The 27,062-nt window shown below is 44.6% G+C and overlaps 1 protein-coding gene across 1 annotated transcript in view; it reads left to right on the forward strand.

Annotated features, from left to right (window-relative positions):
• Positions 1–27,062, forward strand: part of SNX18 (sorting nexin 18) — a 282,915-nt gene that overhangs the window by 47,085 nt on the left and 208,768 nt on the right. The gene's annotated exons all lie outside the window — the stretch shown is intronic.

Below are 27,062 nucleotides of genomic sequence, written 5' to 3' on the forward strand. Positions count from 1 at the left end.
ATGTCCTTATAAGAAGAGAGAAATTTGGACTCAGGCACACAGCCACAGGGGGAGTATGCCATGTTAAGATGGGGATGATATATCTACAAGCCAAGGAATATCAAGGATTGCCAGCAACCACCAAAAGCTGGGAAGAGCCAAGGAAGGACCGTCCCCTAGAACCTTCAGAGAGAACAAGTTCCTGCTGACACCTTGATTTTGGATTTCTGTCCTCTAGAGCTGTAAGAGAATAAATATCTGTTGTTTTAAGCCACCAAAGTTTATGACAAGTACTTTGTTACAACAGCCCTAGGAAGAAAACGCAGTTACCCACCCATATCGACATAAATCTGCATCATAATTTCATAGTTGCACCCTAACCATAGAATGCTTAATCATCATTTACTTAATCAATCTTAGATAGGTCTAAGAAATTTCGTTCAATAATTAGCATGGGAGGGCTTCCCTGGTGGCGCAGTGGTTGAGAATCTGCCTGCCAATGCAGGGGACACGGGTTCGAGCCCTGGTCTGGGAAGATCCCACATGCCGCGGAGCAACTAGGCTCGTGAGCCACAACTACTGAGCCTGCGCATCTGGAGCCTGTGCTCCGCAACAAGAGAGGCCGCGATAATGAGAGGCCCGTGCACCGTGATGAAGAGTGGCCCCCGCTTGCCACAACTGGAGAAAGCCCTCGCACAGAAACGAAGACCCAACACAGCCAAAAATAAATTAATTAATTAAAAAAAATTAGCATGGGATTATAGTCTATGCAATTAAGTGGGTGACTCATAATCTCTCTCACAGACTTACTCTGTTTCCCCCACAGGGGCCTAGCACTCAATGCATATCAATTAATTTGTAGTCACCAATATGAGAGTACCAGAAAATACGAAGTTTGATCACCTACAAGTATTATATTAAAGGATTCCAAATATTAAGGATATTAAGGATTTCAGGAAAGTCCTGTCACTTCTGGAAAACTGCTTGGTTAGGTGACTGCAGGAACAGGTTAAAACTTCAACCTAACAGAGCACTCCTCTAAAACATCAACTATTTTAAAGTGAAAGTGATTGTAGTACAAAAAGGTTAAATCCCATGGCTCCTCACTGATGGGATACTTCCAGTTGCCCAGCCACAAAAGGAGTTTTAAACATCTAAGCCTCTTTGCCAAGTGTTAAGAAATGACTCAAATGTAATCCTGGCAGACGACTAAAGAAACGTACCCTGTGCATTCTAGACCTTTTCTGCTGCTTCTTTATGACTTCTGGGTTGGATGAGGCCTCCTGTGTTTTCCTTCTCAAGTTCAGTTCTCTGTTTGTTTCTTGGCTCCATTTGTGACTTCCTCTACGCAGAAGGGCGGGCATGGGGCAAACCTGGAAAGGAACCACGGTTGCCCCTCCTTGTCCCTCACGGTGTCAAGTCAGAGCAGCAGGTGAAGTGCTTATTTCTGTAGATTACGAGGCTGCATGCCCTTCCAAGCTCCTCTCTTCTTTTCTTCCATAGACCACGAGTCTTCTCCAAAAGTGCCTGTGGGAAAAAAAATAAAGCCTGTTTTAACTCTAAGATGCTTGGCAGTGCTTTTGCTATTTTCAAAAAGTCTTTAGCTTCTTTGAACACAACGGTCTGGACAACTGTTTGGAGCGCAACAAAAACTGCTCTGAATCCTTAGTTCAGTGTGGAAATCCAAAGAAAATCGTGCTGCACACGTAGGTGCTCGTTGAGGGCTACCTGATGGGAAGGGGTTGAAATTTTCACATTTTCTGAACATCTGGGAGGTGGTGTCCTCGGGAAATGCCCCCAGAGAGACCCCCCCCCCATTTCCCTCGGGGCAAATGGAAATGTATCTGCTACCTGGATGGAGAGTTCTTTTTGCTGCTCCCGAGGCTGAGTTCTGTGTCTGGATGGGCGGGGCCTCCCCTGTGGCTCACCGCTGTGCTGGCTCCCAGCAGGCTGGAAGTCCCTCCTTGCGAGGCTGCGTTTGGGTGGGGTGGGAGGGTGAGGAGGGAGTCTGGGCGCTGCACACTTGCCCGTTCTGCTCCCCTGCAAACGACAGCTGAGTGTTTGTTGGACCCCTACTGTGCATCACACTCTAGGATCAACCAGATAACCAACCCGGCTGGAGGGAAGTCACTAAGTGCCTCCCCAAGATCTAGTTTCCTTTCTTTGCTAATAGAGCCCTAATTTTTGTGTGTGTGGGCGGATGGAGGAGATGACAACCTGTTCAGCCCTAGGTGATTGATTTATTCATGTTGCCAGCCTCCCGTAGAGGTGACCATGTAACTGTTCAGATGAATCTTGATCTTAAGGATAGCAGATTGTAGTTTCTAAAACTGGTCACAGCAATACTTTCAGCCCTATCTGTTCCTCCAGCTCCTCACCACCCCCGCCCCTCCAACTTTGTCACTGCTTGATGAACTGAATGTGGTGAACGTGATCCTGTGTGACTCCTGGAGCAGGGTCATGAAAGGTGCTCTGGCTGCCACCTGGCTCTGGCTCTCCTGGGACACGTGCCTTTGGAGTCCCGAGGTGTCCTGTGAGCAGTCCAGCTACCCTGCAGCCACTGTGCTGAATATCTGAGTGGACGAGTCCTAGGATGATTCCAGCCACCCGCCCCCCTGCTTCGAGTCTGCCAGTCGAGGCTGTAGACAAGGTGCATCAGAGACAAGCCACCTCCCCACGTGTATAGTCCTGACCCATGGACTCCATGGGCATCATGAGTGGTTGGTCCATGCCGCTAAGTTTTGTGGGGTTGTGTTATGTAACCATAGTGACTGGAACACAAGGCAACTATGGGTTGCAGGTATCCTTGAGGCTTGGGGTCCTTGGGATGTAGTGGTTTGGACCCCTCTCAGCAGAGTGGCCAGTGGGAATGAAGTCCCTGGAGAGTTTCACAGCCTCTGATTCCCCATCTGAACTAGGTGGCTGGGTTCGATCAGAATAGACCTCAGCCCGCTGGGATCATTAGCCTTTGCCCTGATGGTACTGGTGAGGACCAAGGACAGAACAGTTTGTTGATGACTTTTGGCTGCTTCAGCACCATCCTCCCTTTCTGGTCCTCAGAGTAGCATCTAATTCATCAGCATAGCAGCATGAACTTCAAACCATGGCTGAACGATGCAAGGATCATTCCCCTTCCTCCTAATGGGGCCACAGCAGCCCTGGAGCCTGGTGTTTATTTGGTGTGGAGCAAATAGCTGTGTTGTTCTAAGTGAGGGTTCGATTCTGAGCTTGATTTTAAACCTCAGTCCTCTAACTCCATCAAGGCTAAGCCAGGACACCTTGGCAAGTCATTCATCTTTTCAGAAAGTGTTTCCCATCTGTAAGAAGGGAGATGAGAAAACCCATGCACAGAATTAGTATGAGGATGAGGAACACTTAGATGTTTCATGAATCCGTATTAAAATAGCCATCTATTTGGCTATTTTAGAGATCTGCCCATCTCCCACCCCCTACTGCTCTAGCAATGGCAGGAGAAAACTTAGGAGGCAATGTATTCTGGAAAGCGCAAATCGAAGCTAGCTCGGGGGAGACAGAGCAGAATCCTAGGTCTAGGACTTTGCTTTTGGTAGGGCCTCATTTTTATGGAGAAGAAAATTGGAGCCCAGAGAGATTAAGCAACTTGCCCATAGTCACACAGCTAATTTATGGGAGGGCTAGGATTTGTATTTAAGTCCTTGTTGTTCTTTCAGCCACATTAAGCTGAACAAAGTAACTCAGGAGAAGGGATGCAAGAGGTTAAAGCAGATGTAGGGATGAAGTGGGATCCAGTAAGAGCTGAGGGCTTGGCCTTCCTGAAGGCAAGTGAAAAACTGAGACAGGGTGGCTGAAGTTCTGGAAAGGCCAGGAGGAAGGGGGAGGAATTACACATAGTTGTTTCCTTCCGTCTCCTTCTGGGTTTTGTGTGCAGGAACTGAGCAAGCGGCTACAACACCATGTGTGGTTGTTGAAACTCCCATGAATTTTGAGAGCCCATGGTGTGAAGTAAACTAGGTCAGATCCAAGCCTGACACAAAGCAGAAAGAATGCCACAGATTTGCAAGTTGTTACACAAAATGCCCTGTTTGCTCCCAGGCTTGCTGGGTCCCACCTCCTTCCCATCTGTAATTAAAGCTCTTCAGGAGGGGCTGGGTCTATGGCTGTGAAAATCAGTGCTGTATTTCTGGATGTCAGGTGAGCTCCATGCCTCTCAACTCTTCAACCTAAGCCCATTAATCAAGTCTGATGACTTAATTTACTTTTGAAACAAACACATCCATTACAAAGTGATACATCACAAACATTTCCACTTCCCAAGTGCCAGGGGAGTTAGCCCAGAGAAGAAAGGAGAATTAAGCCTTTCTCTTAACCTCTTGCATCCCTTCTCCTGAGTTACTCAAACAGAAACATTCTCCCTTGTAAAACCGGAGACAGAAGATAGGATCTGAGAGCGTTGACTGGCTTCTGTGCTGGAGATGCCAATCATTTCTTCTTTGCTCCCAGGACCCACAGCAGAGGCCCCAGGGCCCTGACCACCCTGCCTCCAAAGCAGCAGCTGGTCAGCCCTTGGGGAGCCCAGCCGATTCTCCAGCTGTGTGTGTACTTGGGAACAGGAAGCGATAGGCAGTGAGCTGAAAGCCATATAGACCAAGGAGCTAAAGCTGCATTTTTAAAAAATTAATTAATTAATTAATTTATGGCTGTGTTGGGTCTTCGTTTCTGTGCGAGGGCTTTCTCTAGTTGTGGCAAGTGGGGGCCACTCTTCATCGCGGTGCGCGGACCTCTCACTATCGCGGCCTCTCCTGTTGCGAAGCACAGGCTCCAGACGCGCAGGCTCAGTAGTTGTGGCTCATGGGCCTAGTTGCTCCGCGGCATGTGGGATCTTCCCAGACCAGGGCTTGAACCCGTGTCCCCTGCATTGGCAGGCAGATTCTCAACCACTGCGCCACCAGGGAAGCCCTGAAGCTGCATTTTTGACTGATCTCCGGAGAGACCAGAATGAATCAGTTGTACAGCAGCAGCGAGAGGTCCTACTGCCCCAGGGAGAGAGACAGTGATGGAGAGAAGTTACCCGGTTGCAGATGCTTCCCTGCTGTCTGCGTGAGGCTTGCTGTACTTCCTGCTCTGGTCCGGCAAGATGTCCCTGAACCCTTAGAGTAATTTCCTCCTCATTTCTATGAGCTTGAGAGGTTTCTATCTCCTGCAACCAAATGCTTTTCTTTATTAAGATACCTACTGTGTGCAATTCCAGGTTCTCTGGAGAGAGTCAAGAATGATCAACATAAGGTAGCTAATTGATCCCTTTGAAATAACCTCCATGTCTTTAGTTCCTTCATAAGTACACACACACTTATCTACCATCCTGTTTCACTTACCATATCGTTTAACCAGTTTATTATTTACTAATTATTCAAAGTTTGTTCATCTTTACTCTCTAACTGGACTGAAAATGGCCTGATGTCAAAAACCAGGTCATATATAATTTTTGCACCCCCTAATGGTGACTGGGACACTATCAGACATATTTTAGCCAATAATTATAATAATTTTTAATTTTTTTTTTTGCTTAAATAGCAAAGAAAGTGATTACAGAATCAAGAGCCAATCCAGTTATTTAATAAATACAAATTTCACTTATTCCCTCCTTCATCCATCCATTTATCAGTCACTGGTTCACTTAATCCATCTGGTTTGAGTGGCTTGGAGTTGGAGAGCTTGGAAGAAGCTAAAACAATTCAAGCTTCCTGCAACTCCCCAAATGGAAGGTGATATAAGGGTCTAGTTAGTAGGATGCAGAGGAAGGTACCCATGTGAGGATTTTAGGAGTGAAATCAATGATACTGAGAAACTAGAAGGACTGTGGATTGGAAAGGGAAATTAATCAAAGATGGGGAACAATCTTAGATTGTTCCCAAGAGGACTCACTGACAAGGTCCTGGGTGTGGCTAGGGTGTGTGTGGCTGGCCTTAGGAGTATTGCAAAGTGCATTTTCCTCCCTTTCAAGAAATTATTTTGCTTGAAAAACAAAGAAACAGTAGTTTCTAACAATAGGAGTTGAACAAAAGAAATATGTTGTCCTTTTGAACAAGATATGATTTTGCATTTGCCAGATGGGCTCAATAGTCATCTGTCAATAATGCATTTGTTTGTCCACATGTAGACACATTTAATTATTTAACGAGTTCATACAGTCTGGCTCAGGTTACACTGGCTAGAACACACATACACACATACACACAAAACACACACACACACACAACACACACACACACACAGAGTTCCAAGGTAGGCATTTGCCTGATGGGGATTATAAAACTGGTCAATAAAATAAAAAGCATTTACAGAACAGCTCTGCAAAGTACAGCTTTAACAAATACTAGCCTCTGTCATTTCCCCTTCTTAAGCTTGGATTTACACTTGAATTTTATATTCATTTTTGAAGGATTGCCACATTTAGCAGAAGGTCTCAAAAGGTTTTTTTTTGATGGTACTTATAAAAAAAAGTCTGAATTTATAGATTTAGAAAGTGATGGGCTAATTGGCTTTTCAGCAGGACTGCACTTGCTCTCTTGCTCTCTCATTTTTGTTAGGAGCTTACTTTTACAATTTATGATTCATGTTCATGATTTTAAAGCTCCTAAGAGCCAAGCACTTCTGACTTCAGGGAGCTCATGAGCAGGGCATTCTGACAAGGTAGAAGTATGACATGTTTCTTGGGGACATTCAAAAACCAATTTCCCATGACACAGTAGAAGATAGCTTAGAACTTTTGACTTTTGCTTTGGGGGAAACTTTGCTCAAAAGTGAGTACTGACTGTCCTAAGCGGTGTGAAGCTGGGGCCAGCGGTTCTCCAGGAAAGGGCCATGGAGGGGGCTTAATGGAGGAGGTGGGACTCAGAAAGGATGCTGAGGAAGCATTGGAGCTAGAAAAGCAGAGAGAAAGGGTAAAGGCCTATCAAAAAAGCTGACCCCTAGTCCCAAGGGAGCAGAGCGTTGTTTAAAGAGTGTTGTGGGAGACCAGATTAGAGTGGCCTGTTCGGCCAATGAAGGTTGTGGTGTATCTTTGTATTCCATGGCCTAGAGTCCACTTCACTTCTCTTCTATATCCTCTCTGTGCCAAGGTGTAACGTGAATAAGCCCTGAATAAATAGAGTTATATTTGGGAAGACGAATCTGGTTCCGCTGTGTAGGGAAGATCAGAATGAGAAAGACGCTAGAGGTGGGCGTTGGGGACCAGTTAGGAGCAATTGTCTGGGAAAGGAATGAGTGTTTTAGGAATTTGCCTGGGATTGCTTTCTCACTCTGGGGTTATAGATTCCAAAACAACATCATGCTGAAAGGGAGATTTAAAGAATATGGCCTGGCCTGGGTTCACGTGGGTGTAAATGAGGACGAATGTCTCGTCTGCTTCTTCCCAGGCTCTCCTCTGCGCTGTGGGCTTACCCCCTGCTCCCAGGACTCCCTTCTCCCTCCCTTGTACAGGGGACTGGGGTGCATAGACAGCTTCCTGCTTACACCAATCAACAATCAATAAAAAAGATCCCCAGTCTGGTAAAGGCTAGCAAGACTTGTGGGCAGCTGGCCATTTGGGGATCTCTTGTCCAGACGGAGCCACCCCCAAGCCATCTTCCCTATCAAAGTCCTCCATGCAGGTGGTGGTGGTTTTATTTATTTATTTTTAAAATATTCATTTATTTATTTATGCTCTGCCAGGTCTTAGTTGCGGCATGTGGCCTTCTTAGTTGTGGCATGCAAACTCTTAGTTGCAGCATGCATGTGGGATCTAGTTCCCCGACCAGGGATCGAACCCGGGCCCCCTGCATTGGGAGCGTGGAGTGTTACCCACTGCACCACCAGGGAAGGCCCGGGTGGTGGTGGTTTTATTTAACCCAATCTCTGTTCAGTTACTGTCGCCAACATAGCAAAACATCCAACTGTTGATGCCTGTTTGGATCTAAAGATGCAGAGCATGCTGTGTTAAGAGACAAACCCAGAGACACCACTACAATCACCTCCAGCCAGCACTTACTCACCAGACTGAGCTCAGGGCCATTGCCAAGGCAGTGGCATTTCCGGCTCTTTGTAGGGCATTATTCAGGGATCTGAGAGCCAAGAAAGCCAACACATTGTTCAGGTTGCCTGTGAGAGTTTGCCGAGGCCTGGGCACAGGGCCTCTGTAGAAATGGGAAGTAGAGAGCTTTGTGGAGTAAAACTCAGGTCATGGCTAAAACTCTGCTTTCAAAGCTTTAAAAACTTCTGGTCTTCTTGTTAAAAATTAGGAAAGTGAACAGGCCCCTGGAACTAGACACCTTAATCCTGTATCATTTATTATGTTTTTAAAAATCTCTTAGGGCTTCCCTGGTGGCGCAGTGGTTGAGAGTCTACCTGCCAATGCAGGGGACACGGGTTCGAGCCCTGGTCTGGGAAGATCCCACATGCCGCGGAGCGACTAGGCCCATGAGCCACAATTACTGAGCCTGCGCGTCTGGAGCCTGTGCTCCGCAACAAGAGAGGCCGCGACAGTGAGAGGCCCACGCACCGCGATGAAGAATGGCCCCCACTTGCCGCAAGTAGAGAAAGCCCTCACACAGAAACGAAGACCCAACACAGCCATAAATAAATAAATAATTTTTTAAAAAAAAGTAACATTTAAAAATCTCTTAGAAGGCAGCAGTTGCCTGTGTCTTAAATTGAAATTATTTGTGACTGGGTCAGAAATCACAAGACATCCCATGAGCATTAACTAGAAAAGTTCAGGACACAAAGTTATATGGTTTCAATGGTAACGTGTTTTTTAAAAATTTTGCATTTATATCATTTTGTTTTAAATGTAGAATCTATTTAGAAGTTGAAAAAAAGAAAAGCAAAATACATAACTTACTATCACTGGCTTTTAAAGAATAAAACCAGCCATGATATCTGGTTGTAGGGGAGATGGTTAGTAACGGTGTTTATGTTTCCAGTCCTTCCAAATCTCATCTGTCCTTGAGAGTCTGGTTCAAGTCTCTTCTTTATAAAGCCTTTTCTGAAACAGCCCAAATTCACCTCTTTCTTTTCTGAACAGCTATAAAAATTATAGTCAGTACCATACAATTTAGTCCTTCCTTGTAAACTGTATCATTTACCATTATACGTGCTGCTCCTGTTTCCTCCAACCAGATGGCGAGGAATTTTAGAAAGCATGGATCCTGTTAGGCTTCTTGTTATTTCCTAAAAGCTGAGCATGTTCCTGAGTGCATCAGCACTCAGTGTATTTGATCAGCACTTATTGAAAGAAAATATTATTGAGCAACTAAGTGGGGCTCATTTCAGGAGCCAGGTCTGGCTCTGGGTCTTCCCTTTACTGCAGGGGGAAGCTCGGGCTCAGTGTGGTCCAGCTGGACATGCGGAGGTAGGTCATGATGATGTCAATCACTCCTTGTTGACAGCCACTAGCGGCAGGGGGACATACTGGTTAAGAACAGTCAGCAACCTAGGCTCAGATCTAATTTTGCTCACTTATTAGCTATGTGGCATTGGACAAGCTACTTTACTAATTTGTACTTTCCTTGTGTATAAAATGGGAATAAAAATAGTACCACCTCATAACATTTTTTTCAGGAATAAAATAAATTATGTAGAACCATATGTCCCACTTCACCAGTTGGTATGTAGGGAATGCAGTTCCACCCACAGCCTCTGAATATGCCACTTGAGGGCCCACATGTCCAGATTAGGAAGGTTCATACTCCTATTCCTTCCCTGTGGACCCACTTCCAATGACCAGCCCGGAGATACAGAAGAGCCTACTTTGTCTCAAGGGCTAGCCCTGGATCTTCTCACCTTGCTGGGATTCCAGCCTTCAGATGACCTCAGCTGTAGCCATGCTGCTGCCAAAGCATGATGATGGCAACCCATTGCAGCCTGGGTGATCCAGAGCAGCTGTCCTCCCTTCTCAACTAGGAGGGAGGCTGTTCCTGGTTTCCTGATGTTACAATGTTTTAATAAAACTTCCCCTCATTGCTGGAGTTTACTCTGGATCAAGGGGAATAATCAATCCATATATAACCCCCAATGGCTTATGGAGCTAAGAGAGGAGGATACCTCACCTAAAAGTTTCATCTGGTCTAAGGTAAAAAAAAGCCATGATTTCAGTTTCAATCAAGTCTTTGTGTAGCTGGAGCCTGGCCATAGGGGTTTGTGGCCTTGTTATTTGAAAGGATTAATAATAGGCCAGCCACCATGTTCTTGGATTGGAAGAATCAATACTGTGAAAATGACTATACTACCCAAAGCAATCTACAGATTCAATGCAATCCCTATCAAATTACCAGTGGCATTTTTTACAGAACTAGAACAAAAAATCTTAAAATTTGTGTGGAGACACAAAAGACCTTGAATAGCCAAAGCAGTCTTGAGGGAAAAAAAACAGAGCTGTAGGAATCAGACTCCCTGACTTCAGACTATACTACAAAGCTACAGTAATCAAGACAATATGGTACTGGCACAAACACAGAAATATAGATCAATGGAACAGGATAGAAAGCCCAGAGATAAATCCACACACCTATGGTCAACTAATCATTGACAAAGGAGGCAAGGACATACAATGGAGAAAAGACAGTCTCTTCAATAAGTGGTGCTAGGAAAACTGGACAGCTACATGTAAAAGAATGAAATTAGAACACTCCCTAACCCCATACACAAAAATAAACTCAAAATGGATTAGAGCCTAAATGTAAGACTGGACACTATAAAACTCTTAGAGGAAAACTTAGGAAGAACACTCTTTGATATAAATCACAGCAAGATTTTTTTTGATCCACCTCCTAGAGTAATGGAAATAAAAACAAAAATAAACAAATGAGACCTAATGAAACTTCAAAGCTTTTGCAAAGCAAAGGAAACTACAAACAAGACAAAAAGCAACCCTCAGAATGGGAGAAAATATTTGTAAATGAATCAATGGACAAAGGATCAATCTCCAAAATATATAAACAGCTCGTGCAGCTCAATATTAAAAAAGCAAACAACCCAATCAAAAAATGGCCAGAAGACCTAAATAGACATTTCTCCAAAGAAGACATACAGATGGCCAAGAAGCACATGAAAAGCTGCTCAACATCACTAATTATTAGAAGAATGCAAATCAAAACTACAATGAGGTATCACCTCACACCAGTTAGAATGGGCATCATCAGAAAATCTACAGACAACAAATGCTGGAGAGGGTGTGGAGAAAAGGGAACCCTCTTGCACGGTTGGTGGGAATGTAAATTGATACAGCCACTATGGAGAACAGTATGGAGGTTTCTTAAAAAACTAAAAATAGAATTACCATATGATCCAGCAATCCCACTACTGGGCATATACCCAGAGAAAACCATAATTCAAAAAGACACATGCACCCGAATGTTCATTGCAGCACTATTTACAATAGCCAGGTCATGGAAGCAACCTAAATGCCCATCAACAGACGAATGGATAAAGAAGATGTGGTACATATATACAATGGAATATTACTCAGCCATAAAAAGGAAATTGAGTTATTTGTAGAGACGTGGCTGGATCTAGAGACTGTCATACAGAGTGAAGTAAGTCAGAAAGAGAAAAACAAATATCGTATATTAATGCATATACATGGAACCTAGAAAAATGGTACAGATGAACTGGTCTGCAGGGCAGAAATAGAGACACAGATGTAGAGAACAAATGTATGGACACCAAGGGGGAAATGTGACCAGGGCCGGGGTGGTGGTGTGATGAATTGGGAGATTGGGATTGACATATATACACTAATGTGTATAAAACAGATAACTAATAAGAACCTGCTGTATAAAAAATAAATAAAACAAAATTTAAAAAAATAATAATGGGCCAGCTTTTTGAGCACTGAGGGCCTATGGGGGCTGGTTTGGGATACAGAGATATCAACAGAAACAGCAAGAACAACAATAAAAATCTGCCCCTAGCTTTTTCACAGGTAGGGGAATCGTTACAGATTATATGGCACTTAGGAAAAACGTTTCTCTTCTTTAGAACTGGGAGGTGTGTGTGTGTGTTCCAGTAGCTAACCACCAGAAGAATGAGGGTGCCCAGCTTTTCCTCACACGAGTGAGTTGTTTTGGAAGGTGACCAAACCCCAAGTATTAAGACCCATCCCAGGCTGTGCTGTGGAAATGCCTCAGTGTTACTCGAGACCACACTTCCTGGGCCAGACAGGCCAGGCTGGGAGGCTGGCACATTTCTTCGACTATGTACCTGAAGCCTTTGTAAGAAGGTAAAACAGTAATAGGATGATCTACATTTCCTGACGAACTTCCTGCTTTCTACTTGGCAGGACTGCCTGGGGAATTGGCCACCCAGGATCAGGCAGCAGAAAGGCTCAAAGGTTGTGCATCCTTTTGTGCTGGGTGGGTGAGGTGGGGTGGGAGCCAGAGGCCTGGTCCCACCCTCTTGGTCTTCGGTCACACTGGCCTCTGTGATCTTAAATAAAAGGGACATGGGGTCTTCCCTGGTGGCGCAGTGGTTAAGAATCCGCCTGCAAATGCAGGGGACATGGGTTCGAGCCCTGGTCCAGGAAGATCCCACATGCCGTGGAGCAACTAAGCCAGTGCGCCTAGAGCCCGTGCTCTGCAACAAGAGAAGCCACCACAATGAGAAGCCCGTGCACTGCAACAAAGAGTAGCCCCCGCTCGCCACAACTAGAGAAAGCCCGTGTGCAGCAACGAAGACCTAACGCAGCCAAAAATAAATAAATAAATAAATAATTTTTTTAAAAAAGGGACATGGGACTTCCCCTGATTTAAATGACCACTGTGAGTGATTTGCTGAGCCCAGCTTGTGAGGGATTGGTAGGAGAGTGTCCCTAGAGTGTGGGACAAATTATTTAGTAAGGATGTGACTGTAGCAGGAGCATAAACAAAGGTCTCATGACCTAGGACTCTGGAAATGGCCAAGTTTTGTGTCAGGCTGTAAGTTCTTTTACACTGTAATGTCCTTCAGCCACTCCCAAACCCTTCACTAGTAACTATCTACATCTACAGTCTGGCTGTGGGGAAATAAGGGACAGAGCTGGTCACGGGGCGTAGCTTGCCCATGTCACCCCTCTGTGAGGCCAGCAGCAAATCCAGGGAAAGCCAAGGCTGGAAGGAGCCTATGATATAGAAGCATAGTGCTGTGGCGCGTGAACAGACATATATGCATGTGGCGCAAACAGAGCGGAGGAAGGGACCCTTGCTGGGGAAAAAGGAGGGGACTTTGTAAGGTAATGGCCAACAATTTTGACTGCACAGCGCCTCTTCTAGTGGGGAAGCCTCTTCCAGGTGGTAAGGTTGAAGCCTCCCCCATCCAGACAAATGGTCCCCTTGAGTATCCACATGCTAGTGGAACAGCCAACCTACTCATCCAGTCAACCTCTACTCTCATAGTGAATTTTTAAAATCTGAGAACCCACTGCCTTACCCTGTCATCAAGTTTTGGTCTAGGCTATCGTAGTCCATCCAATATTTTTAATAATTTTAAGTCTCAAAAAAAAAAAGAAGGGAATTGTTGGTTCTTATGTTAAAATTGGCATGTAAACAAGTGGTTAGGGAAGCAGTTAATAGTAATAACAAGCCTGGTCAAACCAAAGATACAATCTATTACTGTCTTGCCCTAAAAAAGAGAGTAGCTCTTATGAGAACAAAGGGCTGTTCTCCAAAATGTTTTTACCTCTGTAGACGGAAGACTGTTGATAACTTCTAAAAGACAAAAAACAAAACTAAAACAATAAAACTCTTACTGTGCTGTCTCTACACGGCGCCTACTACATGCACCTGCACGCCGTGTGCCTTCTTTGTTGGTGCTGCCAGTGTTCCAACCTGTTTTATTGTGCCCTTCCTTACTCCCAGAGTCTCCCGCTCTCTTTCAGTCCAGTTAGCGATGAATATTCGTGGATAACATCACCGCTTATTGAGAGAGAAGGAATACAGCTCCGTACTTTCCATTCATGTCAGAGCCAGAGGCTGCAAGTTTATCCCCTATACTCATTCTCTGGCTCTTGTGCACACTAATAAACCCCCCATTGTTATCTGGCACATGGCCACCTAGGGGACAGTTTGCATGTCCCTGCTTCCCTTGCAGTTAGGCAGGGCCATGTGACTTCGTTCTGGCCAATGCATTGGGAACGAATGTGATGAGTGCATCTGCCAGGATGTGCCCTTAAAGGGAAGGAGGATGTCCTCCTTTGCCCCTTCCCCTTTCATGGTAGAGGGCCCCTTGGACTATGTGTAAGAAGGCAATCTGCTAGGGATGCAAAGCAGCAAAATCCAGGGAACCTGGGTTTCTGACACCAGCACCCAGTGTCCTACCCTTCCCCTTGTTTCGCGGCACACTGTCTCAGGGATTTCTTCACAGTATTCCTCGGCCAGAAAGAAAGGCTTAAAACTTCTATTTATTAAGTAGTTGTATCCAAATAATTCAATATGTACTTAGGTCCTAACAACATAGACACCACCTGAAAAACCAATACAAATAAAGATACTCTTATTTCATTCTTAAATCACTACCATCACTTACTAGTGAGATGTGCGCATCTGTGGGGCACCACACAACTTCTCAAACCTTGGATTCAGATTGGGCAGCGGTACCATCTTTTACTTGTATTTTATCAGAACAACCGATTACCACAATCTGGGTGGCTTAAAACAACAGAGATTTATTCTCTTATAGTCCTGGAGGCCAGACGTTGGAAATAAGGAAAAAGTAGGGTTACGCTCCCTCCAGAGGCTTCTAGGGGAGATTCCATTCCTTGTCTCTTCCAGTGTCTGGTGGTTGCCTGGATCTGCGGTTGTATCACTCCGATCTCTGCCTCCATGGTCACATTTCCTCCTCCTCTTCTCTGTGCCTGTCTCTCCTCTGTGTGTCTTTTAGAAGGACACCTCTCATTGGACTTGGGACCAACTCCTGGTTGAAATTCAGTGACAAAGACTGGAACCGTTGGTCAAATTTATTCCTGTCTCATATTTGTTGGCAGCAGGTGGTACTAAAATCATGGAGAGTTTAACAGCAAATCTCGTGAGGCAGTTTGAAGAAAGAGCAAAGAGAACTGGCCCATGTAGCAGGCAGCAAGGGACCGTCAGGCTGGCCTCACTTGCATGAGGGGCTGGCACGGTCATCTCAGGCTTGCGGGTGCAGGTAGCAGGGTCCGGGGGAGGAGCCCATCCCCCGTGCAGGGCTTTGTCCTTGGTCCAAAGAGGGGCTTTTCTCAGCAGTATGCATTCCACCCAGCTTTGGTCAGGAGTCAAGAATTGTGCAAAGCGAGCACTGTCTCTGGATGCAGGGAGAAGAGATAAGACACAAGCAGACAGCCTCCAGAAAACTGAAGGCGAGGAGGGGTGAGAGAGAACCTGTGACTCGTCAGCGATTCAGAAGAAAGCAGTTAACGGCCATGTTCTTTTTTTTTTTTTTTCCCCTCTTAACTGAATGTTGTCAGCTTCAGTTTTGATTTCAGAAAGCAAGATAGATCCTCGGACTTCTCTCAAAGTGTTTTTGCTCCTCTGCACCTACCTCCCACCCCAACCAGGATGCATGTCAGAGCGATTAAGTTGAGAAGGTGACACTCCCCAGTGCGATGCTTCTATCCCTCTTCTTCTTCTTCTTCTTCTTCTATCCCTGCCCTCTTCCCCTCCTCCTTCCCAAAGCTTTTGGCTGCTAGACTGGCCCTGTGGTTGGAGTAGGTGGCAACCACTAGCTGGAAAGACCTCTGACCTCCACCTCTGACCTCTGTCCCTTCTCTTTCCTGGGTCATGCCAATAGCACTGCTATTGGAGAAGGCCATTCCAGAATCTTGGTCTTCCCCTTTTAAAATGCAAATGCCTGTGAAAAAGAGGATACAATCATTTACCCAGTTTAAGACTTCTCTTAGGATGTAGCCCGACTTTAAAAAGAAACTGTGTAGCAACATGAATGAGTTTATTAGAGGCATCTCTGCCTGAGGGCCAGTGCTCTCTCTTTCCTTCACTATCTCTACCAAAAAGACTCTTGAGGAATTAAGGGAGCATTCCTGATGGAGATAAAGGGTCCTGGGACAGGCTGAAAGCAAGCAAGCAAACAAACAAACAAACAAAGGCCTTCACTTTGGAACTTTGTTCAGGGCTGGCCTGTTTGGCTAATTTGGTTGTTGTTTGCCCTCCTTAGGACAACAAGCAGGAAAGAGCTCTTCCCCCAACGGTGAGAGACAGTGGAGGCTGGATGATTAATATGTGAAGTCAAGTTCACATTCACTGCTCACTCTGCCCCATGGCAGTGGAGGCCGGCTGTAGGAGAGTGTTCTAGTTCAGGGGCCAGATGTCCTGGGTTCTAAGACCTTCTGCAGCCATCAACTGCCTGTTCTATGCTCACAGTCTACTTTCTATGTCTCACTTTTATCTGCAGTTGGGGCAGATAACACCTACTCTATCCTCTGTACAGATTTTTGTGGGACTGCAGCCATCACAGTGAGGAGCTTCTGATAGGAATGGCTGTGCCGCTTCCCCACCCATTCCTGCAGTGGTGACCTGAGCAGTGCGTACTCGGGTGTGAGTGAATAGCTGGAACCGGTGACTGGAAACAGCCCTAGATCAGACTCAGGTGAGTAGGTCAAAAAGGGATGAACTATGGAAACTTCCTATTATCCATCCATCATCTCTGTATCTATCTGTGTGTGTATGTATGTATGTACACATGTATGTATGTATTGGGTTGGCCAAAAATTTGTTCGGGTTTTTCCGCTCTTACAATGTTATGGAAAAGCCGGAACGAACTTTTTGGCCAACCCAATATGGATGTCTCTCTCAATGCATTCATTTGACACATATGAACTGGGGACCCAGGATACCCCAGGCACTCTGAGGCCCTTTGTATCTCTCCTCTGGGCCTGAGTACTTGCTAGGCTCTAGCCAGTGAGAGAGCCCGAGGACAGTCTTTGTTTTAGCCCTTCCTTTGGGACATCCTGGCAGGCATTTCTGTCCTTATAATTAGACCAGAACCTACATGTGGCCTGGGGGCAGGGAGCAGCCTGGCCTGACAGGGGAGTTCGGACCACCCTTCTGTCCTGTTCCTATTAGATAGCCTTTGCTCCCGGACACTTAGTAACCAGTAACTGGCAGCAGCACCAGAAAGGGGAGGGGGTGTTTAGGACTGACAGGGGAGGAGAGATGGCAGATGAAGTTCACCTGGGACCAACCTCCCACCTGGTTTCCACCTCTGCCTTCTGCTCCTCTTGACCTTGACCTTCTCACTCTGCTCACTTCCTTCCCACTCATCTGTCAGCTGAGACGTGGTCCACTTCCCTCTTCCCTCATCTGCCTGCTCCAGCAGGAGGTAATAAAGATGACACATGATTGGGAAAAAATGCACACTATTTTTTATTTTTTTGGCTGCGCCACTGGCTTGCAGGATCTCAGCTCCCCAACCAGGGATCGAACCTGGGCCCTGGCAGTGAAAGCCCCCAAGCCCTAACCACTGGACCACCAGGGAATTCCCTGCAAACTATTTTTTTTTTTAAACATCTTTATTGGAGTATAATTGCTTTACAATGGTGTGTTAGTTTCTGCTGTATAACAAAGTGAATCAGCTATATGTATACATATATTCCCAAATCTCCTCCCTCTTGCGTCTCCCTCCCATCCTCCCTATCCTACCCCTCTAGGTGGTCACAAAGCATGGAGCTGATCTCCCTGTGCTACGTGGCTGCTTCCCACTAGCTATCTATTTTACATTTGGTAGTGTATATATGTCCATGCCACTCTCTCACTCTGTCCCAGCTTACCCTTCCCCCTCCCTGTGTCCTCAAGTCCACTCTCTATGCCTGCGTCTTTATTGCTGTCCTGCCCTTAGGTTCTTCAGAACCTTTTTTTTTTTTTTAGATTCCATATATATGTGTTGGCATACGGTATTTGTTTTCTCTTTCTGACTTACTTCACTCTGTATGACAGACTCTAAGTCCATCCACATCACTACAAATAACTCAATTTCGTTTCTTTTTATGGCTGAGTAATATACCATTGTATATATGTGCCACATCTTCTTTATCCTTAAACTATTTTTTTAAAGAAAAAAGAGCACATTGGAAACTAGGGATTTGGAGACAGATTTTGGGTGTGGCTTTAACGCATGGCTGGAGTTTTATAAAACTCCCTATTCTCTAAGTGTTAGCCAAGTTTCTGAATCCAGCATTTCCTTTGGATAGACAATAATCTTACTCACCCTCCTCACACCCAAGACTTAGTGCTCCTCAAGTGAGCAAAGCCCCCCAAGAATCACGGCCCCACTAGAATGGCCTTCACCTGAGGCAGAGCCCAGGCAGTGATAAAGCCTTAAGAAATTGTTTAATGTGGGGAGATGCAGAAATGGAGGGGTTGATTGAGGATCTATAATCGAAGGTTGACCTGAGGCTGCCTGTCTGGGAATCACGCAGGCAGCAGACTATGGAGGCAGGACCTGGGCGAAGGCCAGTGGCTCCGATACAGGGGGCAGGAGAGAGCTGAGAGGGTTGGTGGAGCCACTGGGAAAATAGCTGTAGTCTGGCAGGCTTTTGGAGCCTACTGCTGTTGGCATTCTAGGAGGTTTCTCTTATCCTCCTTTGTTTCGAAAACTGCTGGCTGAAACAAAGAGTGTTCCTAATGGTAAAGGAGGCTGACAGGATTTGGGGAGAAAATCCATGGAAATGGTTCCAGGTACCAGGGGCATTTTTACTTGGGTTTTGCCATCCCCATTTAGTGACCCATTATTATACATAAAGTGCAATATGCAGTGTGTGTGTAATTTATTATATATAATACAGAGTGGTAAAATATATTATTTACCTGTATATGGCATATATAATCAGAATTACCAGGCTCAGAACTACTTGAAAGTCATTAAAATTTTTATTCCAAAGAACGTTACTTGAAATTTTAGGAAGTCTTGGGATATCAGAACTTGTATTTTATCTGAACCAAAGACTCAGCCGGCACGCCTCAATTCTCAGAGGCAGATGATGTAATTTAATGGATTTTTCAGTTGATCCTGCTTCCTTTAGCCCTAGCTCTGGCAAGTGCTAGAATCCAGAAATCAAAGGGAAAAGGATGAGAGAAAAAGTGAGGCAGAGGTGCCTAGGAGACACTAGCATGTGGGCCTCAGTGGGCCTTTTCTTTTGCTCCCTAAAAAGCCAGGGAAAAGCCTTCCATTCTTCCTAATCCATAATCATCAGCCTGAATCTAGAGAACTCAACTGAGAAAACCAAACTGTAAGCAAATAATGGGGATTTATTGATACTTCAGCTCTACAAGTATTTATTGGGTGTCTTTCATGTGTTAAGTGCTGAGGTTACACAGATGATGAGACCTAGCCCTGCCCTCAGGTAGTTTGCGATTGATTTAAGAGGAATAGAGTATAAAGGAGAAAGAACACTAACAATTGCTGAGGACCTACTTCATTCATTCACTTCACAAAAACTTCTGAGTGTCCGTTGTGTGCCAGAATTGTTTTAGGTGCTGGAGATGCAGGGGGGGAAAAGACAGATGTGGTCCCTGCTTTCATGAAGGTTTCATTCCAGTGGAGCAGACAAACAAATGCATTTTAAATATGCCAGGCTGACAGTATGGTGGTTTCTCAAAAAGTTAAATATAAAATTACCATGTGATCCAGCGATTTCACTTCTAGGTATAAACCCCCAAAGAATTAAAAGCAGAGATTTAAACAGATATATATGCACCCATCTTCATAGCAGCATTATTCACAATAGGCAAAAGGTGGAAACAACACAGTGTCTTTTGATGCATGAATGGATAAATGTGGTATACACATACAATGGAATATTATTCAGTCTTAAAAAGGAATGAAGTTCTGACACATGGTACAACGTGGATGAACCTTAAAAACATTATGCTAAGTGAAATAAGCCAAACACAAAAGAACAAATATTGTATGATCCCACTTTATATGAGGTGACCTAGAGTAGGCAAATTTGTAGAGACAGAGTGCGTAATAGAGGTTACCAGGGGCAGGGGAGAGGGGTAATGGGGAGTTCCTGTTTAATGAGTACAGCAATTCTGTTTGGGAAGATGAAAAAATCTTGGAAATGGATAGTGGTGATCCCTGTGCAACACTGTGAATGTGCCTAATGCCACTGAATTGTATACTTAAAAATAGTTGAGGGCTTCCCTGGGGGTGCAGTGGTTAAGAATCCGCCTGCTAATGCAGGAGACATGGGTTAGAGCCCTGGTCTGGGAAGATACCACATACTGTGGAGCAACTAAGCCCATGCGCCACAACTCTGAGCCCATGTGCCACAACTATTGAAGCCCGTATGCCTAGAGCCTGTGCTCTGCAGCAAGAGAAGCCACCGCCATGAGAAGCCCGCGCACCGCAACAAAGAGTAGCCCCCGCTCGCCACAACTAGAGAAAGCCCGAGTGCAGCAATGAAGTCCCTACGCAGCCAAAAACAAAATAAATAAAATTTTTTTAAAATGGTTGAAATGGTAAATTTTATATTATGTATATTTTACCACAATAAATAAACTAACAAACAAAGAAACAAAAAACTGCCATACTGATAACTTAAAGAGGGCAAGAAGGTGACTGGATATTGACTTTAGATTGGGTGGCCAGAGATGGCCTTTCTGAGGAGGTGCCATCTAAGCTAAGATTTGAACATCAAGAATAAGAAGCAAGCAATGGGCAATCAGAAGGAAAAGCATACCTGGAAGATGGAAACAACCATCGTGTTTCTAAACTATTAGGCATGTACAAACGTTCCTTCTGAGAGTTACTTGTGTACCTAAGTGGGAGGACAACAACGAAAATAGAGGTAGGTTTAAGAATACGGAGAAGGAGGAAATACATTCTGACTCAGAAATTTTGAGATGGATTTATGGAGGTAGCGTTTTACTTGGGACTTAAGCCATAGATAGAGATTCATGGGGAGAAAGGCTGAGGAAAGTGTTCTGGATGGGAGGAGAAGTATGAGCAAAGACTCAAAGTTGGAGTTTAGACAATTTTTTAAAAAGATTTCATTTGAAGGTCTTAGAAAAATGTAGCTGAGCTTTTCACAGCGAACCAATGATGTATGTATGTATGAGTCATATAGCAATCATCATCCAAGAAGTCAATTTTGTGTGTGTGTGTGTGATTTTGGCTTGTCACACGGCTTGCGAGATCTTAGTTCCCAGGCCCTCAGCAGTGAGAGCGCTGAGCCGTAACCACTAGACACCTTGGTGTTTATTTATTTATTTTTAATAAATTTATTTATTTATTTTTGGCTGCATTGGGTCTTTGTTGCTGCGCGTGAGCTTTCTTTAGTTGCGGCAAGTGGGGGCTGCCCTTTGTGTGGTGCGCGGGCTTCTCATTGCGATGACTTCTCTTGTTGCAGAGCACAGGCTCTAGACGTGCGGGCTGCAGTAGTCGTGGCACACTGGCTCAGTAGTTGTGGCGCGCGGGCTTTGTTGCTCCGCGGCATGTGGGATCTTCCCAGACCAGGGCTCAAACCCGTGTCCCCTGCATTGGCAGGCGGATTCTTTACCACTCCACCACCAGGGAAGTTCGTAGTCACTATTTTTCATTTTAGTCATTCTGATAGTTGTGTGGTGATATCACACAACCTCTATGATGGTATTAATTTTCAAAAAAGACAGAAAGAGCCACAAATCTGTTCTGTCTGTCCCAAGCTGCAAAAGAATCAAGCTCAAGACGCTTGACTGTGGATTGTTACAACGCTGGGGGTGAAGCAGCGTCTCTGGAGCAGTCCATCACGAAATGTGGATTCTAAGCTTTGATTATCAGAGACAGTTATCACCAGGAGCCACTATGAGCAAGGAGTCTGCTGGTACTTATTCTTTAGTCATTAGTTAATATTGTGATTATTACTATTATTGTCAGTAATGAGACATTTCTAATAAGGACAGTCCAGGTTACTGTCTTGGTGGAAGAGCAATTGATGGGAGGATTCTTTTCTAATTTCTCCTCTTGGAAGCTGGGATTTTAAACTTGGGCCTTATTGGCAAATGCCCTGGGGTTTATGTTTGTCATAAATACCAGAAAACAAAACAATGTCCTCTTAATTTCAAGGGTGCAAGGAGTGGTGAAGCACATTTCTGTTTTTCCCAGAGCCCTGTGCCATGGTCCCTCTTCCTTCTCCTATCTCTGAACACTGGCTGTGACAAAGGCTGTCTTTGTTACAGTTTTCACCAGGGCAAGCACTGCCTCTGGGGAAGGTGATGGAAGCAATCTGTCATCATTTTGCTCAGTCAGTGACATTCCACACACCAGCGTTACTCGGGCCCCAGTCACTGGTTTCCCTACCCGAGGGCTCCTAATTCAGGCCTAGAGTCAGAGAATCTTGCTCTTCCCCTCATCATCTCACCCCACAACAAAACTTCCATTAAGGGAGGAACATTCCTGGCCTTGACAACTAACTAGTTAATGGGGAAAGGTGCCTGTAATGTGGCAACGGTTATAATGACTAGAGCTTGGGATGGGGGTTGACCAGATGCCTTCAAGGGCAGGTGGGTAACTGTGTGATGCAGGGCTGTACCAGAATTGGGAGGGCTCAGGAGAGCCAATGGCAAATTGAGGAGCAGCAAAAGCCCCAAGAATTTAAATTTGATTCAAAATACTGGTGGTTGCAGCTTGCTGCCCTGGATTAAAGTGTTAATCTCTTTAAGGAAAGCAGAAAAGTGGCTCTTTAAAAGCCTGCTCAGAATCAGATCAGTAAGAGAAAAGGACATAGCCCTGTTTCAATAATCCAAGTTTGTCTTTTTGAAGGGAGAGGCTGTAAGCAATGATGAGACTGTGGGTGGGGGAAATTTCTGGCCTTCTTTTGAAAGTCCTGTTAGGGCTAATGAGGTGTCCTTAGAAAAAGAGATGCTCCTCCTGCAGGAAAAATTGTCAAGGGCATTGAGGTTAAACCTTGTTAAGATAGTGGAAGGCAGCCCTGACAGCCCACTGGCCATCATGATTCTCAAAGCTTAGAGCTGTCATATATATGAATAGACACAAAAACAGGAAGGAAAAAGAGCTTGAGAGCTGGTATTTGTGATCTTCTTGTTGCATCTGGGACTAGAAATAGAAAATATTTCTTGTTGTTTTCTCTGGAAGCAACAAGAGAGCCTCACCCTGATAAGACCAATAGACAGATAAGAGAGGTTTATGGAATTTAGTAGGGTCAGGAGCCTTAGGACTAAACTTCTAGGTTTTAAATGGTTTAGAGTAAGATTTATGGCACAAGGTCAGTGAATGTTAATCTCCAGTTATAGTGAGATAAAATACTACTTGTATAATATAGATCTTATTCCTTCTAAGAATTCATAAACAAGGAAAAATAATGATAAAGATTTAAAAGACATAGACACTAAAAATAAAATTAGTTGAGCATCTCCCCTCTATCAGCCTCTGTCTTGATCTTCATAACAATCCTTAGAAGTTGGTATAATTACCCCCATTTTACAGATGAGGACACTGAGGGTCAGAGAGATAAAGAAACTTGTTCAAGTCACCCTTTCAACCAACCACTAAATGACTCTAGGGACCCTGGTGTTTCTACTTGGATTTTTATGGAAAAAACCAGTATGGATGGAGTAGATATTCAGGGCTCTGGGACTTCTGTTAGAAAGGCTTGGGAAGAAGCCTGACCCATGTTGGATCTATGCTGGTCTCAACCAACCAGGTTGATTCTATGTTCTGAACCAAAGGTGGAGTAGGTAAGGGAACTTCCCCTGCAGTCCAGTGGTTAAGACTCTGCCTTCCAATGCAGGGGGTGTGGGTTCTATCCCTGGTCGGGGAACTAAGATCCCACATGCCGTGCGGTGCAGCCAAAAATTTAAAAAAACAACAAAAAAACAAAACAAAGTTGGAGTAGATAAGAGATTGCTGTCTCACTTCTGGCTGCCCACTAGGTAAAGAGCAAACCCTGGAGCAGGATCTAGAAGGTTCTTTGTTGTCTAGTTCCTGGCTACAGTTCTAGCCCATCTTCCCCATCAGGTCCCCAATGTGAGGTGTGTAAGTTCTCAAGACTCTGTGCTAGGCCTGCGCTGTTTCCTTTTGCTGGGTGTACCCTGAATCTGCCTGATTGATACATTCCTACCCATTTAAACAAACTCAGCTTCAGCCATCTCTGCTGTGAGGATATTCTGTCCTTACCCCCTCACTTCCCATCTGCCAGATAGAATTAGTCACTCTCTTGTTTGTGTCCTCAGAGCTCCATTACATACTTCTCCCAGAGGCATTGTTGCTTTGTACCACAATGTGTGTGTGAGTCTGATGCAGTCTTAAGAGATCTGTTATTAAATACTTCTGAATATACAGTGCTGTCTTATGTGTGTGCCACCTAGTTTAGGTTCTAACCAAATGTTTCTGGACTCTAATCAAGAATGTATAATCCAGAGGCAAAGAACTTCTGTTATTCACATCTTCATCAATATGGGTACTTTGCCAATTAGCATAGTTTGTGTCAGAATTTTTTTTTTATTGGTGAAATTTGTGGCATTTGATTAACATGATGAAAGTTAGAAATGGGATCTCCTTGATGAATATAAAGATATTCAAGATAAGTGCATAAGTTAAAATAGTTTAGAAACCTTCCACTCTTGCATGAATAGGATATACACATTCAGCTAGAATTATAACCTGTACCCTTAGAATGATGCCTGAGGTAAGACTTTACTTGGGTTTGGGTCCAGTCATGAACTTTGGAGGATTCTAGTTGCCTCATGCTGGCTATACTGGTGACAGGATCCTGCCTCTGGAATACTGGCAATTGTTTTGAGAGAACCTTGCATGCGAGGTTGTATAAACTTCTTATTAATAAGTGTCTGTAGGTGCAGCAGAATTTTGCCGGTGGCTTGCTTTGATCATAATCAGGTAACAGTTGTAGAGGAGAGTAGCTGACCCTTGATTTAACAATTCCTGGATGGCTCCCATTTTAGCACCAGTAATCCTGCTCAGGTCAGTTTGCAAGACCCACTCACTGGAGTGTGAATTTCTCAAGGGCAGAAACTAACCTAATTTATGAAAGTATCTGTGAAATGTTTGAAAGTGAAAGGCATCTGGGAGATGGAGTTTAGATGTCAAAATATGAGCATTTCAGGGAAAAATGGCAGAGCGTAGCGGAACTGAGAAAATGCAGGACCCATGATTGCCATGCTTAAAGGGCAGGTCTCTCCCCAGTGCCTGGTTCTGAATTGCACACCCAGTGACTGAGGACCCAAGCAGCCTCCATAGGACACACCTTACAAACTGACTACGAAGATCCATAAAGATCAGATTCTTTGAACTAAGGAAATGACTGGGGACTCTTGAAGCAGGGCTCCCTGCTCAGAATCACCTGGGGCCCTTGTTACAAATGCAAATTCCTCATCACTTTCCAGACCTCCTGAATTGGCACCTGTTCCTGTGGGTCCCAGGTGTCTCAGGTTTTCTAGAGGTTCTTATATATTTAATAGCAATGAACTTAATTCAGGGGGAATAAAGAAGCACTACTACATTACAGAGTCACAGTGATTGTAGAAATGCATCTCGATTCAGAAACATTAAAATGTGGGTGAAATGTGCATCATGGAATAAAAGCAAAACAGTATCACATTTTCCTAGATAACACATTTGTATTTGAACCAGGCCCTCACTGTCTAAATGAAGATGAGGTAAACGTGAGGCTTCTTTATCTGTCCTGGAGCAAGCCAACGGGAGATATTTGGGGGCTGGGAAATCTCTCCAGGGCCCTTCCAATCACATTAAGCTGGCTGTATCTTTGAGTAGCAGACTCCCTTTGCCCTGCACCCCATGTCCTTAGACAAGAAGGAGCTCTCTTCATTTCGAGATTTAAATATTGAGGCATAGAATGAGAGTAAACAACCCTGCCAAAGTCCCCTTCTAAGAAAGTCAGTGGTCAGGCAAAACACACGAGCAGTGTTCTGACTCTTGATGAAGCCACAAGGCCTCTCCTTCCTGTAGGCTCTAGCATGAAGCCTTTCAACAGGTGAATTCCTGACCTAAAGGTTTCCTTTCCTTTCCTTTAAAATTCATAAAGCACAACAGACAGACAGAACAGAGCACTGAGTGCAAATAAATCTCTCCACCAGCAGTTCTGACAGCTCCTGTTTAGTTCCTCAGGGAAATCACAAGGGAAAATATCACAAGGGAAAATACAGTATTCTTCAGAAAATATTTCTTTAAAAAGCAGGGGAGGAATGGTGTACTTCCCCTTCACAAGCAAGACTTTTCGAAATTTCCAGTATTTTACTTCTCCAGTCAGTCAGTGGCATCTGTTGAGGATGTCCTGTGTGCAGAGGACCAAAATAGATTGTGGGGAGGGTGAGGTGGAGGTGCCCAAGAAATAGAAAATAGCATTTCAGCCTCAAGAAACAGAAGTTCTAGCTTAGGAGACAAAAATACCCCACAAACAAGATGATTATATCTCTGAGTGAATTCTGGAAAGCATTTGTTCGTATCTCTGTGTATTAATCTGCCAATAGCCGTGCCCCACAGTTGGGTAAAGTCAGCCATGGAGGAAATGCTGGAGGTGAGGTCTAAATCAGGGGGAGGGGAGGATCACGGTGGGAACAGCATTCCAGGTGAAGTATTACAGAGTCAGGTGAAGGTACACGGTGGGAGGAGTGAGCAGGTCAAAGGGCAGCAGGCAGCAGCAGAATCCCAGGTGGCGTGGATCACGCTCTCAGCGATCACTTAGACCTGGTGCCTTCCCATCCTTTGCCACTCACAAGTTGGGTCATATTGAAGGGATCACCTTCCTAAACTTGTCTCCTTGGTCATAAAAATGGGATGATTAGATGTGCCTCATAGGGTTGGTTGGTTTGAGAAGGAAAATAATGTGCAATGCCTCGTAGATAGTAGACATTAAACAAATGGGCAATTTGCCATTGAAGTACAGAATGATTAAATGTGGAGCTGGTGAAATGAGAGAAGGAGTTCAGGTCACTGGCAAAAGGAAAGGGAACCCCAGGAATCCCAAATTTTTAAACTTTGTAGTGCTTCCCCAGGAGATTAAATCCTCACCACTGTAGAGAAGCCTTTTTTACTTTTCAGATATTAAACTCTGAAAAAACAAAAATAAAAGCATGACACATTGCTGACCATGTCACAGATGGAAATCCTGAGCAGTCAAAATTATGGAC

Source organism: Balaenoptera ricei, chromosome 3 (genome assembly GCF_028023285.1).
Source record: "Balaenoptera ricei isolate mBalRic1 chromosome 3, mBalRic1.hap2, whole genome shotgun sequence".
Lineage (NCBI taxonomy): Eukaryota > Metazoa > Chordata > Mammalia > Artiodactyla > Balaenopteridae > Balaenoptera > Balaenoptera ricei.